General features: G+C 45.7%; 1 protein-coding gene across 7 annotated transcripts in view; it reads left to right on the top strand.

Annotated features, from left to right (window-relative positions):
• BCAS3 (breast carcinoma amplified sequence 3) overlaps positions 1–14,370 on the top strand; it is a 374,628-nt gene that overhangs the window by 334,310 nt on the left and 25,948 nt on the right. The gene's annotated exons all lie outside the window — the stretch shown is intronic.

Below are 14,370 nucleotides of genomic sequence, written 5' to 3'. Positions count from 1 at the left end.
GTCCTGCAGAAATTTGCACTGTGGGCTCTTGCTAGTTTATTATGGGTAAAATCCCCTCCCGTGCCGAAGGCTAGCCCAAGGTCTGTGCACCACTTAAGTCTTACTAAGCCCTGAAAATGGCTCTTAAATGTTATATTGGCCTTGCGCCTGCTCTCAGCATGGAGGTGAATTGCGTTCTTTATGAAGAGCGAGATTTCCAGTTCAGCTTTGGCTGTTTATCTTCCCTGCTGTGAGTATTAGGATGGGTTCTCTAAACCTGCCTAAAACTTTTGGTGCTACAGCTTGCAGAAGCTAAGACCTTGCAGGCTTTCTGACCTAACAACAGGATGGATTGAAAACCGGCAGCTTTTTGATGTAGATGGGCACAGCACTCATCTGGTTTGGATTTTCGAGGTGTTCCAAAGTCATATTGTTAGCTACAAGGGGGGTCTTTTGTGAGCAGCGATATGCGGCAACTTGCTACTGAGACCTCAGAGCATTCCCAGGTATTTATTTTTGGAAGACTGAAGTCAAGTAGCTGTATTGTCTCATGCCTATTATACAGGTGTTGAAACTAAGGCGTAAGATGGACAAATGACTTTACTGGGCTGGTCAGAGTGCTATCAACGAGATTCAGACATAAACCTGGAGAATTATTTTACTACGTCTGCTCTGGTTTCCACCATATTCAGAGTGGTTTGGAAACTTATTTCAGTAAGGAAATCCTTGCAGCCTTATTTGCATCTCCCCGAAGAAGATCGTACTGGTGTAACCTCCTTAGGCGATGCTTTCCCTTGTCCCGCCTGACGAACTAACATGCTTAGATATGGGTGTGGATTTGGGACTGACTTTCAAAGTTGACATGAAGAAGATTGAATTATCTACTCGAAGGTCTTCATCATCCCCGGGCTTGCTTTCCACTGCGCCCTGGCAGGGCTTCAGGGGCGCTGGGGAAAAGGTGCCTTCAGCTCAGTGGCAACGCTCCAGTTTAAATATTTCACCCAAACACCTCCAATGTATCCCACTTCCTCAGTAGTTTCCGAACAGTGTCCAACTAGATGAAAATTAGCCAGTGTCTTAGTTTGTAGAGCTACAAAGGTCAAATGTCTTGGAGAGACAAGGTGCTAAGATGCTAATTCTCTCCTTTGGAATGAGAAAGCAGTTCTCTGCTCGATTAAGCAGAAAATGCAGGTGGTCTTAAACATCTCTATTTTTGCCTCCTGTTTTGAATGCTGTTAAACAAGATCTGCTGCGATTGCAGGGAGGATAACCAGCTTCCAGTGCAGTCCCGAATCCTGTCCTGAGATCAGTTGTGAGGCAAACGGCTTGGGGAGGGAGCCCTGCCCAGGCTGCAGGGTGCTAGCAGAGGTCCGGGGCTGGTCCCTGCCCCGCCTGTCCCCGACACGGGACATGCAGGAAGCTCGTCCTGAACTTCTGTTCTCACACTGCACCTCCTACACTTCTCCTCTTGGAATCTTGTTTTCCACTTTTCGGAGATTTGTGAAACATATGCTTTGGAGGGTTCCCAATTTTTTTCACAGCAAGAAAAGAATTACTCTCTGCGTTGTAAAAAGCCTCACGAAAAAGTGCGCTCCTTCTTTATAATGGACTTGCCTGGCACAACTCAACAATCCCCATTTCTCATCACTTTGCAGTGTACTTTTATAGGGTATAAAAATGGTGTTATGATCCATGTTCCCAAACCTTGCCTCAGCTAGCAAGAACATCAATAAACATGGCTTGATAGACACCAGAGCTGCACCACCGTTTCCCTCGGTGCTTTGAACATGCCCTAACATACCTTTTGAATCTATTCTCCGTATATGAAACTACTCGTGCCTCTGTTGACCGCTTAATGTATCAGAGGTAATACTTGTGTGCTTAGGAAAAGTTACTTCTCCGGGATACGTTTTCAGTCTGGTCACTTTCTGTACTTAGAAATATTTTCTTCATCTCATGTCCCACTTTTTTTCTCTTTCCTTGATGTAAATTAATCTGCAGATAGGGAGGTCATTGTACCTGGAACTGGCAAAAGATTTTACTTCATTTCTCCCCCTTTCCTTTTTCTTCTGTCTCTGTAAAGTTATTATTGTTATTTCTTCAGTTCACAACTGAGATGATGGGTTGATGTTTGAACAGTTACGCGCTCTGTTCCAGGAAATTCTGTCTTTGTTCCAAGGCTTCCAGCGCAGAGGCTCCTTTCACCTTGATCTTTCAGCAGAGCACTAAAACATTTGGCAAGTTTTTTGTCACATTTTTTGCTGCTGTCCAGGGTTTTTGAGAGATTCCCCTTGGACAGCTTCCACCTTTGAGCTTGCCCACTGTAGGAAATACTTCTGCTTGTATTTATAGAGCCACATCATCAGACCTGATGCATCCCTCTTGTATCTTCATTAGCCGCTACCTGGCACCCGCTTCCTCACCTCCTTGGATTTGCTCCTCTGTGGTTTGAAAGCGAGTTTTCCCCCCCGACGCTTTGTGCCAAGGCTGCTTGTAGATGGCTTTGTGCTGATGGGAAGATCGTTAGGACACAAGGCTGGGACAGTGGTTGCTCCCATGGACTCGCAGATCATCGCTCTGCTGACGAAAGGGAGGTGGCTCAGCAGGCTGTCAGAAAGCAATCCCCTCGGCGAAACGTCTGTAGTTGCACGCATAATTTTAGACTGGAAAGGGTGTAGGATCAGCTTTTACCTGAGTTATAGGATTCTCCCTAATAATCAGATTTCTTTTCCATATTAAATTCCCCAGAAACTTGTGATTAGCCCCACTTCTCAGAGTTCACAGCGGCTTAATTCTACTGTAAAACTGTCAGCAGTGATTTTCTTTTTTTAAGACGGATTTTGGTTCTCGTACAGAACTACTTCTTGCTAAATTCCTTTTCAACCAAACACACTTGTCGTTTCTCCGCCATTAAAGACGATAAACTCCATCTTTGGATTTTTACACGCTGAACTTAGTTTATAACGATAGATACTTGTTTATAACACACTGAAGATTATTGTTAGCTTTCTGCCATAAAAATTGGAATCTTCCCTTTTGATTCATAGTTATTAGTAGCAGGTTTATCCTTTCAAATACGTACAGGCTATAATTTAAGTGGTATATTTATTGTCCACAAGAACGGTAGTCTGCAGCTCTCAGAATCCATCTTGCCTCGGCAAGCAGCATGGTTATAATCATCAAACTGTTCACATGGAGGAAAGCTAGTTTCACAGAAGGATTTAGGTATTGCAACCCAGAAGGTCGCAGTACCTGGGTTTAGATGCTGGGGTCCTTGGGGAGAGACGGGCTTTCCTCCCCCGGCCGCCAGGGCTGCACGTAACGGGGCAACTCCATCTCTGGGGGTGAATGGTCCCGTGTTTGCCGGGGTGCTTAAGGCAGTTAGTACTATAAAGTTTATTTAGAGGGTGCTATAAAGTGCGTGCAGAGCTGACTGGCTGAATCAGGCCCTCCTGGGGAAGCAGGCAGGGAGAAACACCCACTTCCATCATCCCAGATGTGCTGGGAAGGGGCCAAGGTGCTGGGATAACTGGGGCGGTTCTTCCTGGATCCAGGGCAATCTGCCAGACAGAGATGGGGCCTGTGGGGTCAGGCAAGGATTTAGGGCATCACGATTTGGACTTCCAGACACTGCAGTTTCTCCTTCATCCCTCTCTCTGTACCTGATACCTTTGGGCTTTGGGTGGCTTCTGGTTGAATAGTTAATCCCAAATTATGTTGTAGGTTGCGTTGCTTCATAAATCACAGCAAAGCATGTCCTTGCCATCAGCGCTCCAAAATAGGTTTTATTGAAGGAAGAAAAGAGAAAATTGACTACAAAAATCTCGTTCTCGTGCTTCCGAGTTAGAGAACGCTGCATTTCATAAATTAACAGCACAGCATGAATTACCAGACTTTCCTCTTACCCTTGATCTTTTTTTGCGTTTGTTTGGGTTGATGCACCCACTTCTGTCCTTTTCTGCTTTTGTGGGAGATCCGTTTATGTGAGCGATACAGATGAAAGTGTACGGCTGAAGCAGTGAGGCAGTTCCCCAGCGGGCAGCAGCCGGCAGGACAGAAGCCTGCAGGGGATGAGGGATGTGGCACGGTCCCTTCGGTCAGCATCTCCGCTGGTGTACGTCAGCCTCGGTCGTCTGAAGTCAGGGAGTTTTGCCGAGCATCTGGCAGCAGACTTTAACCCAAATGGTCATCTACCATTTATTGAAAAACCTGAGCTTTCTCATAGGCGGTGATCTGATGAGAGAAGATGGAGAAATTCCAAGATAAGGACATTAGTAAGAAAAATGTTAATTTTAATTTGTGCCCGTAAGAATAATGCCCTATAGGCACACCCTTCTAGTCACCTTTCGTGATTTCTGTAACAGGAGGTCAGAGTGCTGTTGTCAAGTAAAAAAGTGGTGGTGATATTCAAGGCAGTCAAAGTCCTTGTATGTCTGGTTTTTTTAAGTAGTTCTTGCTTATTCCTGAAAGCTTTGCTTTTAGCCGTAAACAGTGAGCCATCTTTGCCTAACTCCTGTTCGCATTTGGAGTTGTTACTGCAAATTGCCAAGTGCAAACATGAGGCCTGCAGAAGGGTAAATCTCCTGCCCTTTGAGTACAGTCTTTGCTGAGGATGAGAGTGAGATGAGTTAAATGACCGAAAGCCTTAGGCTAGGACATGCCAGTTGCAATAATTTTTTCACTCCATCATCTCACCTTGCAATGTCGCTCTGCCTTATCCAGCCACCAGATGTCTGACGGATAATGTAAGTGACAAGGGCAAAACCTCCTCAATGTATGCAGAGGAGGACTTCAGACGGCGAGGACGGGTGTGCTGGCTCCTGACCAGCTGGGTCCTGCCTGTCCCTTCCAAAGCCTGCCTGGCTGGAATGAAATCCTTGGACAGGATTTGGTAGGAGATCAGACCTTGGTACTGCGAGTCACCAAGTGCTCTGGCCCCGCTCCAGCAGCACACTTAAGCACACACACTTAACTTTCAGCATATATACACTACCATTGAAGTTACTGTGGCTGTTTGTATGCTTAAAATTAAGTATATGCTTAAGCTGGCTTGGAACCAGAGATTTCAGTGCTTTGTAGGTCCAGTCCTTGCTGGGGCTTAGATAACTAGCTTGTGCAACTTGGCACATGCTTTTAAATGAATTCAGAATCGAGCCAAAAGAATTTATCTTCTTAGACTTGGAAGGCTTACAGGGAAAGAAGTTTAAAGTTTTTTGAATTTTTATTATTTTCTAAACATAAAATTTCACATTTCTCTGTAGTCCTTAAAGAAACAGATTTTCCTAGTGTTCTTGGAGGGATCCACAGACTTGGAGTCAGCAATTTCCAAAACACCCAGAGCTGATGTAAAGGTATGTGGGACGTGCTGCTTGGCCGGGGCAGGACTTGGTGGCTCTGGAGGTCCCGTCTGTGTTTTCGTACCTTCTAGGAAGATGTGGTGTTGCACTGGGTCGTCCTCAGACACAGGACTTCTTTTTGGACAGCCCTGGCACAGACTTGCCCAGTGACCTTGGGTGAGCTACTTAAACCTTGATGTTCCAGCTCTTCCCCGGTGTAAGCAATGAAACTCTTTATATCAGCACTGATAACTCATTTTGCCTCAGCTAAGATTTTGGCCCTCTAGGTGTGTTTTGCAATCTCTTCTCCATTCCCTGATCTTGGTCACTCAATTAATAAGTAGCAACAGTGAGTTCCCAAACCAGTTCCTGATGAGCAGCTGCTCAGCTGGCCCGAACACAAACATTTCCATCGCTCTGGTTTAATACCCGAATCCATCTCGTGCTGTTTGTGAAATACATTAAAATACTTGTAGGGAAGTTGTGATTACAGCAGGCTGTGCTCATAGTATTAGATATAACCCTAATAAATTGAATGTTAATGCAGTGAGATTTGCTGCAGAAAGTGTCAGAAGGTCATCGCTCCTCTGTTATTCCCTAAGGAAAAGCCAGTTACAGCATAGGTGTATGGGAAGGAGTTACATTACTGACACGGAAACCCCTGCTATAAATGTCTCAAAAATGCTAATTCCTACCAAGCAGTTGCAAACCGCAGGTGCCTCGTGCTTGCGAACGCTGCAGGCGGCTTTGGAGCTTTGGGCTGGCGGCAGCGGGCAGGGCACGAGGTGGGCAGGCGAGAGCAGGAGCCGGCACGCTGCTGTGCACGTGCCGGGCAGCGACCGGCAGAAAATAGAAGTCACCCTGCGAGCTCTTCCCAAACACCCAGCGAGTGCCTAGTATTTGCAAGTGAGATTTATTTATCCTGTGTACAAGTAGTTATTAGACAGTAGCTTGGAACCGATGCGTACATTATCTCAGAGTGAGGTAAGACAAATAAATTACAAGTTAGAGGCCCCGAGTGGGATTAGTGATGCACCTTAGGAAAATATGTTGGTTTCTGTTTATATGTCAGCTGGGTTGTGAAATGTTTCATCTGGAAAAGGTGATATGAGACCAGAGAAACATTTGCTCTTATAATGCAAAAAATATTCCAGTTTCATTCTTAAACTGGTTGCCAGCGATATAAACCAAATTTCACATTTCCGGACCTTCGCTGGCTGCTCGGCCGCTTTCCTGCAGATTCTCTTCTGCGAGTTTTCTCCTAGCTGATAAGAAACTGCCCCGTTATCTCCCCTTGTTTGTGAACATTCCTCTGCGTGCATAAGACTTGCAAAGGAGAAATTCCCCAAAGCCCAGCAGAAGTCTCTGTCTCTGGTAGCGGGAGGACGTTGGGAGTGCTCGGGCAGGGTTTCGGGCGGTGTGCCGGGTCACATCCCTCCGTGCAGCTCCGTCCAGGCGGGTCTGTGACGGGGAAGCCTTCGCCCCTGCTTTGCAGCGGGTTGAAGATTCGGTATCCCTTACCGTTCAGCTGCGGTGGAGCCGTACCCACGATGAACTTGGCCTTTCCAAGCATTACACTCTCTGTTTCTATTACACAAGAAAGGGTCTCCTATTACAGTTTGAGTGATATATTAGTATATAGCACAGTTCCAATGTTTTTTCAACACTAAGATTTTTTTAATTCAAATGAAACAATCAGAATTAAATTCCTTGGCTCAGACAGTTACCACTAATTCTCAAGCAATATGACAAATCCACACTTGTGTCTCAAAGTGTAACATAAGATCTCAGTTATCCAGAAAACCCCGATGAGTTGTCAGATCTTTCCTTACTTGTGGGTAAATATGAGCCTTTTGTAATCCATTATGTGTCCTTTGTACGTATATATGTGTGCATTTGCACATGCCACGAGATTGATAATAAGCAAGATAAATCTTGCTGTTTTCTTAGGGGAAGTAATATATTACTTAAGTCCCTCCAGTGGAATTGGCATATTTCTACCTCACAAAGTGAGCTCGCTACGACAGGGTATGCCTGCAAACCTCATCCAAAGAGTTCAGAAGTGACTTGGCATATAAACAAATAAGCAAATAGGGATCGTTATGTAGTGTCATAGAAATACCAGATGTATCCTTCCTGCATCTTACACGGCTTTTCCCAGTGAAGCCAATACAAAGACTTCAGCCTCATAAAGTCATAGCTTTTATTCAGATGAGAAGTAGAACAAAATAAAGACTCATCTAAAAAAGCCTCCACTGAGATTTAATGGAATTCATTGTGTGTTTAAATTTCCTAGGCATTCTTGAAAATCTCAATCATCTTACTGTAAGCTTAAGTAAGTCGTAGATCTTCAGAGAGTGGGAAACTATACTAGGAGGAAAAAAAAGTTACTGGATTTTCTAATTTTAACCAGGACTGAGAATTATAAGTATGTGAATACCACAAGAAAACATTTCCAACCTTGCAAAAACTAAAAAGTGCTGAAGATCTTTTGCGAATCCTTTTTTAATGAAATTTCCAGACCTAGGGGTTGAAAGAACATCAGGTGAAGTTTCTGCTGTGCAGAATCGTACCTGGTAACGCACACCCACCCCAACTGCCCCGCGTTGTGCAGAACTCTCTGTTCTTCAGGATATTCTACTTTATGTCAGGATTAAATGTAAAGAAACGTTAATCTCTAAGGGGGCTTGGGGCTGATCGTAGCATTCCTGATTTTTTCCAGGCATTCTGATTCTGCAAAGCTGTAAAGAGTTAAACTATGCAAGAATCTTGCTATTCAAGGGAAAAAAACATTTTTTCTTGGAAATTGGTTTTATTATGAGGGGGTATTTTGTTTGTAAAATCATAATAGCATCCAGTTATACTGTAGTTTCCATCTCTTTTGGCTTTTAGACCGCTAAATAAATTGCATTCAGTATTGCAAAGAGAGCACGAATACGCTCATATTCTATTTTTCAGCGCACTCTATTCCTTAGGTTGTAGCTGAGCTGCGCCTTCCCCATCGATGCCTGCAGCGCACGGCGGCAGCCGCCTGTGCCCACAGCGGAGCCCGCGCTCGCCCCCAGCACCTTGTACTTTTAAGCAAGATAACAAAGTCCTGTGCTTCTGGTACTGCAAAACCGCGGCGTGAATTCCCCCGATGACACCAAAGGCGGATTTTTTGCGTTTTGTCTTTTTAAGTCCTGCTTTGGATGGAGGTCACATCCCTGCCTCCAGTTTTTAAACCATCCCGTCTCTCTCGCGTGTCCTTTTGCTAACCTCCGCGCCTCTGGGGAAGGCAGGAGCTCGGCCAGGGCTGCAGGAGCCCTCGGCGATGCTCGGGGGGCTCTGGGGGGCTCGGTCCAGCTTTTGCCAGCGCGGGGCTCAGCGTCGGTGCTGCGGTGACGCTCGGGTCCCTCGTTTGGTGGCCAGGTGTATTACCAGCAGGCTGGTGTGAAACTGCAGTTTGGATGGCATCTACCGGAGTCACAGGGAGCATTCAAGGCGAAGGCAGAGTTTAATAAATATACTTAATCATTTATTTTTTGACCTTAACCCAGACTCGTACTCAGACACAGAAAGCGGAGAGTTGAAAACGTACTTTGTCAAGGCTCTTTTGGCTGATGCAGTGGTAAAACAGGGCAGCCTTGCTCTGAGGAAAGGCAGATCCTTCAGAAAGGAGAGTAAAAGGTCAGAACTAATCCAAAAGGACAAGCAGTGTATGTCTGTGTGTATATTGGGTTTCACATATGAAATCCAGTCATGATAAATCTGATGGCTTTAGAAACATCTACTTTGATTAATGAAAACATAGTTCCCATAGACCATGGGTTTCATACTTCAAAGTTCTCCTGGATTTAGGACCTTAGGTTTTGCTTATTCATATAACATGCAGGAAACTATTTTTAAATGAATAAGGGAGTTTAAAAAAAAAAAAAAAAAAGACAAATGTTTCAACATCGGTGGTACAGATAGACTGGATAATAAGGAGCAAAATTAACAAACAACAGACATTTTATTATGCATTTTACAATAATGTTTACATTCTTTCCTCTATATTTGTTTTTCCTTGAAAAGATTTATGTATTTATAAAAATATCTCACTGCTCCAGCTCTGAAAATTGCAGCCTCGCTCACATTCGAAAGCCTTCACGATGGCTGTGATCGCTGGCTACGTTCCTAATCATCTGAAACGCTTCTCCTGAGCCCGCGGTTAACCCCTTGCGCGGGACCGGAGGAGTCGGCGTTTGCTGGGGTGGCAAGGAGGAGGGCGAGATGGTCCGGCACCGCTCTGATCCTGAACGTCGCCATCCGTCACCTCGGCCACTGTCCTGAGCTGGGCAGCAGGAGCGTGGGGCAACCTCTTGCCCGACCGTCAGCCCTCGTGCCGGCAGAGCCGCTGGGCACAGGGGCTCCCAGGCCACCCCGCCGCCAGGCTTGCTCCTCCCAGCAGCTGCATGTTTGCTTAAAACTCATTTAGAAGTAATGACAGAGGAATAAACAGTATTTTTGTTTACAAGTCTGTAGTGCACTGAGGAGAGGGACGCAGGAACCTCTCGGTCTCCCTTAGCCAAAAGTTCAAAGGGATTTGAAAGTGTTCGTTGCCTGTGGGACTGGGTACCCCGACTGAAGTCTCCATTAATTAAATGCACTCGCAGGATACAGAGCTGGTGAGTAATGTCCTGTTTATAGCAGAACTGTGAGCGATTCTGGAAAAAAAGAAACTCCGTGGGAGGGAAGATGACAGGGAAATAGAGTTACTCACAAAGGCTGTAGCTCCTGCCATCGTTTCCAAAGGCAATAATTAACAGTCACACCTCGATTTAACAGCCGTGCACGGAGGTGAGTTGTTGCAAAGTCCGTCACACGTTAAATTGGCGTGCACGTGCCGTGGGAGAGCGGGAAGGCAGCGTGCGAGCTGTGCATTGGAGAGGATCAGCAACGTGTGCTGCCAAGCACGGGCACGCGTTCAAAAGTCAGATTCGGGGCAGGTTGGGGAGATGCCGCTTCCTCCACACCTAAATAAGGCGTTTGCACAGGTCCCTGTTCAAGCACGGAGAGCCGCTGCTTTGCGGCATTCCCCCTGGAGTAACAAAGTTATGGCGTGGAAGCGAATTGGCAAACCCCGTAGGAAAGTTCAGCCCTTAATATTTCAACGGGGTATGTTACAATTTGACTCACTCCTTTGGGCAAGGAATTTCCACGCGCTGGTCCCTCACACGCCCATGGGGTTCTCGCTCCCGGCCGAGGCTTTTCCGGGCAGCTCTGTCGTACTCAGGCTGCGGTTACCGGTATGTCCTGTGCCGAGCAGAGCGGGACTCCCTTCAAAGTCCGCTCCTGCTCCTGAAGGGGCCAGAAAAGGCAGGGGCTTGGCAATGGGCAGCCCCTCCTCTCCCTCCGAGAGCATCTTGGTCGCGGCCCAGGGTCTGCCATCGCCAGGGGCTGAGCCCCCGTCCCTTTCATGAGAAGGATGCATCTTTTATCGGTTAAAATTGGCAGGTCATTTCCTCTCCTATTTACTCTGTTATTTTTGCTCACACGTATGTTGCAATATGCAAGGTGAGGCTCAAAACTGTCAAGCTCTTTAATAGAACCGTTACTGTATTTTTGGAGAACGTACTCTTTTTGATTTACTGTTCCTTAGAAGACAGGAAATGGAGCTACTTGATTTCATATTTTAAACAAAGCCGTCCAGAGGTTTAATGAAAAAAATTTCCCCTGGCTTTCGAATTAAAGGGCCATGGTGAAAGATTTAGCTTAGCTATTTTGACTTAGAAAAATAACACACTAGAAGCATTAAAATATTTTGTAAAAATACTTTTTACTACTAGATTTTTCAGAGAAGAAAATAAGCTGCTCTGGTTTTCTCAGTCTTGGTTGGTAGGGCTAACTGTGAAATGAAAGGACACTTCCAAGGTTTGGGACTTTTTTTTTTCTTTCTGTAGAATTTATTTTCCTTTTATATTAAAAGCCTTGAAACAATTGCAATGCAAAAGACAAATCCAGCGCTTCCAAGCAGGGTAATTTGGTGAGTAATAACAGAAGCCTTTGCCATTAATAAAATGCAAGAAACGTTAAGCAGAAAGACGGGTGGCCTGATTCTGCTCCATCCGGTGGCAGCGTGAGTAAAGGGCAGTGCTCGTGGGGAGGCAAATGTCAGTGGAAGGACAGAAGTGGGAGATTGGTATCAGGAGAAAATTAAAGTTTTAATAGGAAAATCCTGCGTGTGGAGCAGAATTAGCTTGGAGTGTTTGCAGCAGTGTAAAACTAAACACGCTGGAATTGCAAAACAAAGCACTTTCGACCTAGATGTTCAAGCCAAGGTTTCTGCTTGTTCCATTTGGTTTGATTTGGGGTTGTTTTTTATTTGTAGTGCCGTGGGTCTGGGACGGTGCTTGGGCATCACACAAAGGAGGCTGATGGTCTTAATTTCCACCCAGAATTTACTGAAGAATTTCATCTTCAGAAAATAAGGGGAGAAGTAAATGTTCTGCTAGATCGAAAGCACCACGCGATAGGATGAAATATTGACACAATTTTAAGTCAGTGGGATTTTTTTCAGTGATTTAATGAGGTTTCACCAGGATTTCACTAGTAATTGCTTGACTAAAATAATACCTAATTTGCTTCTTTCTCGAGTTGTTTCTAAATGAATTGCTCTGTTTAGGTGCAACCTGTTCCGCCATCAAAGCTGTATCAGGTCTGGGGGACAGAAGAAAGGCTAGGCTTCACACATCAGGGTCTGATATTGGTGGCTGTCAGTAGGATTTCAGCAGTTTGTCAGTAAAGGCACGGGGCGAAGCCTGCCTTCTCTCAACCCGTCCGTAATCCCTTGAATCAGCAGGAGATTTCTTGGCTGCCTTGGTCCCGCAGTTGCATTCTGGCTGCGGGTTTGGGGGGGTTTTGAGAGCAGGATGCTCCGCTGAGGTTTATTTGTAAACTTCTCTCTGGCTGACGATGGGGAATTTGATACATTATCAACCAAGATACTAGGATTGAAAAGGGGAGAGCGAGGCAGCCAGAAAGAGATTACAATTTAATAAATAGCAGAGATATGGTGAGCTCCTATCAGTGTAAGTTTAATGCTATTAGCTTGTGTGCCGTTGGTAACGATGTATGTAGGGCAAAGCACCCAGAGGCTCCTGGGGAGTAACCAGCCCATCTGCCATTTCATGCACTTCACAGAAGAATTTTCCAAGGTGTAAAAATACCCAGGATTTAATTCTGCCTTGAAAACATTATTTTACTTTGATACGTCTACTGTCTGCCGGTGCAGTGGCAAGAAGAACGGGAAGGTCCGTGACAGTCGGTCTTGTTTTTCCCAAAATGGTTTTGTCTTACATCAAAGAGGGATAGAGCCAGGGGTTTATGGTAGGAAAGGACCTACCTGTCCAAGCAAGGTCCCGTTTTCTACCCCCACGCCCCGAGTAACCTTGGTCACGCATCTGCGTGTTCAGCTTTACATGGAACCCATTTTATCAATGCGTATATTGAAATAAGGAGGAATTTGTGGATTGCACTGACCTCCTCTGCCCCCGCCGCCCCTTACTGGCAGGCAGGGTGATCACCCGCGGGGTACGGTGGTGGCTGGTGAATCATAGCTGGATGCCGGGACGTGAATCGTATTGCCAGCTGTGTACTCCTAACGTGGAGGAGGAGTGAAAAGGGAGGAAAGATAAAACTAGAGCTTCACCAGCCTTACGGGTTTTTTTTACAGGAAAACTTTCTGTGCAGTTAATCCCTCTAACCTGCATTTGCATTAACACTTGCAACCTCACACGTTGCTGCTAAGAAGTTTTGGCAGCTCTTGGCCCTGATCGCGGAGGTAACGCTGCACTTGTCTCCTTTGCTCTCACTCAAGTATCTCAGGAGTCGGAGACCGGCGCTCTATGAAGTTTCTCCCTGTACACATATGCAGGCATCTTGGCAGAGCTTCAAAAGCCATTTGCCTTATTATTCATATGTCTGCTTATAGGAGCAGAAATGCTCCCATTTCTCACTTTCAGAATAAGGGCAGACACTAGTAAAGAAGAGATTTCTCATCTCTGGCACAACCCTGCAAACCTGGGGGAGCTCATCGTCTCCCTGCTGCCACCCTGGGGTTTGGGGATGCAGGTTTAAAAGCCCCCCCCCCCAAGAGCTCTCCAGGTACATGAACAGCCCTGTCAGAAACAACTGAAATTGGGGGGGTCTCGGAGGGTATGCGGAGTGGGGGGTCTCAGGGTCGCATGAAAGCGCAGAAGGATGACTTGAAAAAAGCAGCTTCAAAAAAAGACCAAATTTTGCTTTTCCTCCTGCAGTTAAGATAGCTGACAATATGGAAACGTTGCAGAGCCTTAAACATCATCGAAATTACCTCGCCTCCTCACTGCATTTTCTCAAACAAGCTTCAAGAACCCTTGCTTTAAAACAAATTAGTGGACCGGAGTAACCTTATAAATCCAAAGACCCATTAAAAGTTGAAATATTTGGTCGTTCCTCCTCTCGGTTTAAACTGGGATTCATCCAGAGTTCAAGTGCATGTATCACATAAGAGCCACGGTCCCATTTTGTAGAGGTCCATTTTAGTGTTGATGGTTTTCTAGTGCCAGGAATCTACTCTGCAGCCAGGCAAAGAGATAAATCAAAGTTGTGCGCGCCGATGAAATTCAGGAGCCAGAAGTCACCATTGCAGCCCATATAAATCCCTGAATGCCAGCCCCGGTGCTTTTGTCCATGCCATTAGAGTTCAAAATTATCTGCCCCTCTTTGCTGATGTATGGATTAACCGGCTGCCCGAGTGTTTACTAACGGTTATCACCCGGTACTTTGGACGTTATCAGAGGAAGGGACGCCTGCCGCGGGGCTTGGTCTCTCACCCTTTCTATTACCACCTGTCAGTGGCAGGGAGTGTGCTGTGAAGCTGTACAGTCACAGACTACAAGTGTAGATAGTTTCTGACGGCTGATCAAAGGGGAAAACCAAAGGCCTGATAACAAGGACGTGTTTCATGTACTTTTAACTTTGAGAAACATTGGCATTTGCATTTTTTCCCCTCGGTAGGCTGGCAGAAACCAGGCACAATAAATGCTGCATA

Source organism: Haliaeetus leucocephalus, unplaced genomic scaffold (genome assembly GCF_000737465.1).
Source record: "Haliaeetus leucocephalus isolate CR32 unplaced genomic scaffold, Haliaeetus_leucocephalus-4.0 Scaffold395, whole genome shotgun sequence".
Classification (NCBI taxonomy): domain Eukaryota; kingdom Metazoa; phylum Chordata; class Aves; order Accipitriformes; family Accipitridae; genus Haliaeetus; species Haliaeetus leucocephalus.
Note: the sequence above shows the minus strand (reverse complement) of the source record. Positions and strands in the feature narration are given on the sequence as shown.